Source organism: Pyxicephalus adspersus, chromosome 6, assembly GCF_032062135.1.
Source record: "Pyxicephalus adspersus chromosome 6, UCB_Pads_2.0, whole genome shotgun sequence".
Classification (NCBI taxonomy): Eukaryota; Metazoa; Chordata; class Amphibia; order Anura; family Pyxicephalidae; genus Pyxicephalus; species Pyxicephalus adspersus.
The window spans coordinates 51,349,173-51,352,849 of NC_092863.1; positions in this window are offsets into that span (position 1 = coordinate 51,349,173).

A 3,677-nucleotide genomic window follows, 5' to 3' on the forward strand; every position below is an offset into this window, starting at 1 on the left:
AGCCACAGGAGTCCCCCAGTTATCCTATATTTCCCTTTTTCTACTGTTAAACATAATTTATAGTCTACAGAAGGTAAGTGGCCTGCTATGTGTGACAGGGTAGAATGGTATGACAGGTAAAGATTTCATATCTTGTGATGGTGCCGTAGTGAATAAATTTTAGGGGGAGTTAGTCACACAAGTGAGTGCTTCACTTGTAGTTACCTTTCCCTTTTCTTACAGAGAAATTGGGGTTCATAGAGAGTAAGGGATTAGCTATGTGTGACAGGGCAGCTTAAGGGGTATAACATTGTAATGGGAAGGGGGGGGGGTTGACAAAAAGGGTTTTCTACTGGCTCCCACATTTTCAGTTGCCAACATTGTTCCAGAGATATTGGGGTTCACAGAAGTTAGGTGGCCAGCTATGTGTAATCGCACCCCGCAAGCTGCTCAATGCCTCGCTTCGCAGCATCTGCAGATTTGACTCCGGACAGTGGTGGGTGGTAGTGAGCAGTCCTCACCACCTCCCTGAACACAGCTTTGAAGTTGTGTGAATTTTGGGGACCATGATCTTGTAATAGCCCCCTAATGTGAAAATATCTCTGATTGTTGTTAGGATTTTATGCTTGTGACTCCATATCTGGCTACTTGTTATGTTTGGGGAAAATTAACTTTTCATATTTCTATGACAGTCAGTGAAGGAGATAATGACAGCTGCATGGACACAGACACAGCTCTCATGCTGGGATTATCTCCAGTAGAAGGTGGGTGCGGAGCAGAAACAGCTGATTTCCAGGTCTATAGTACACACCCACTCTCAGGCAGCTAACACTGAGCATGCTCAGGAAGCTCCCTCTCCTGGTAGCATAACCCATAGAGAAACATAGGAGATGTGAGTGCCTTATCCCCCCCCAAGACGAACAGAGAGAGCAGAGAGGTAATGAGGAGAGGGCTCGATCTGGCTATAGGTTGGCACCCTTGGTATACCAATTTACTATTTTATACTTGTTGTACCATGTAATTGACAATCATACCTACCTATATTGCTTTGAAGTTGGAATTCTTGGAGAAATTTACATTCAAAACGAAATTGTAAACTTCCTAAGAATGGCAACGATTTGGAGAAGGTCCTTTTCTGTCCAGTATGACTGTTTGATGAGTTTTGTGTGGAAGAACTTGGGTATCCTGACCCACCCTTACTCAACTCTTTAGGGATGAACTGGATTGCTGATTGGCTGTAAACTATAAATATGGTATGAACATTATGTGAGTAGTGTTGGTCAGATATTTCCAAATAGAGTCAGTTTCATTCTGTAGTAGGCTGCCAGATGATGACAGCTGTCATCCTGCCGCAATCTGGCCACCAGGATATGGCAGGACTATGAGATCTGAATTTTACTGTTCCTTACACCCATACAATGGCAGCTGATGGTTGACAGGTATAGTAAAAAGGAATATGCATTTAGTATTTTTTGGTTGGTTGGTATTATTTTAATGAGCCGTTCCATCTCACATCTTTCCTATTCAGGATAAAGTTCTGTCCAAATCAGAATTTTACTGTTCAAAGCACTTCTGACTGTGATCTCCTCTGCAGTACAGCTAGTGACATGACTGTGTACTCTGTAAAGTGCTATGTAGTAGGTCACTGCTATAAATAAATATAATGATAGTTGTAACAATATTTCTTAGAACACATTGGATTCAAGCAATCTTTAGCAATGGTTATTGCATAACACAGCGACCAGTGTAATTACATTCCCTGTGCATCCCATCTCTGATGTAAATCATTACCCAAATGTTCTCATACAAACATTAATTCTAATGCATCCAATGTCTGCTGTCTTACTTTACTTCAGCTTTGCTCAGAAGACAACTAAAAATGAAATAGACAATCCATCATAACACTTCAATAATCCAGTTAGTCCACATCAATTACTTCTGATAGGGTACAAGAAGAGAAAAAAATTGAAATGTTTAAAGGCTAAAAGCCATGTAAGCATCTTGTTCCTGCAAAAACTCTTTAATTGCTTACACCAAGTGGTCCAATTAGATTTTTGATGTGACAGCTCCCAGTCACATATTACAAATGAACAGGATATGCAAACAACCTAAAATAACACTCCTGTAAAACATTGTGACGGCCATGTGCTGAATGGGCAGATCTAATGCACACTAGATACACAAACTAATAAATCATATACATCTAACTTATATAAAGCACAGAAAAGAACACAACTTATCCTTATAAACAGTACAGTCTCTACTATTATTTCTGGAAAACAAACTGTTAAGGTATTTTTTTTCTTTCCTTTTTTTCAGTTAGTGCATTGTTGCACTTAAGGATTTGGCCTTGATTACTAAAATTGTATTTTCGTACTATTGTCATGAATAGCTTTCTTTATTCCTAAGGTTTAGCTAATTACATTGCTTATCAGATAAGGCTAATGAGAAATTGTTCGTTTTCATCAGATACAGAGAAATGTCACCCTGCATGTTTAAACACTTCACATCACTGAGGGTGCTATTCTCATAGGTTGTTGAATAAAAATAGGAAATTTATAGTACCGCTATCATATGCACACATCAACAGAGAAAGCTGTTTTCCAAAAAGACACACTAAAGGCTACTTAAGCCTAGTACATGCAAGCAGACCCACTGTCAAGTTTGTGCTCCACCAACTTGGATGATACATTTTTTAAATCTACTGGTCAAAAGTCTCAAAACACGGCACAAACAAGTATGATATTTCCCCCTTCATATTATCAAGCACAGGAGTGCCTTATACCTGTTTATACTATCATACTGGGATATTGTCAGCCCTTTCTGATATCAAAAAGTTGAAAAAAAATTAAAATATGCAAGTTTAAAAAAATAACCCCCCCCCCAAAAAAAGACACTTACATGGATTGTATGAAAATAATGATTGCTCCTATTACTCCTGCTCTATGAGTACCTCTATAGATAGTGGATTAAGAGCAACAATTCTAGGGCCATCATTCGATTATCTTTAAAATGATAAACTACCTCTAAAAATACAGTACTTCTTATACAAAAGGTTGATTTTTCCTTAACTGCTTAACTGGTTGTTAAAAAGGGATTTGTTCTAAAACCAATTGGTTTGCTGCCTAACTACCAAGCCATAAACACAGTGCCAATACCCACCTCTACAGTTCAAAAAGCCATTAGAAAAATAATCTCAGTTTATACTAGGGCTACACTTAGTGGCATGTTGGGGAACTGCACTTATCTCTGCTTTGACAGTTTAGTGCTGTTAAAGACAAGCTGTTTGTAATGATTTACATGATTTACATGGTGACACAGCGCCATCTACTATCATGCACAAAAGATCATTTGAGATCAAACAATCCATTATAACCAACTCAAAAGTACAAAATATTTCAACCTGTAAAAAAGTATATACAGGCTGAGCCAATGTGATTTTATTTTACCTTTTAAATAAATGTAAAAATAACACGTCATGGATGTATTTATTTAAAATAATTTTATTAGAATTACTGTTGATTTCTGTTTTGAATGTTAGCAGTTTTGGTCGCATTTTGCGCCCTAGGTTTATACTCAAGTCAAAGTATTTTTCTAGGTAAAAATAGGTAACTCAGTTTATATATTTAGATAAGCTTATATTCAAGTTTATAGTTATTTAAAATTTCAATCTTTTACACCAGCTCAGGTATCTTCCT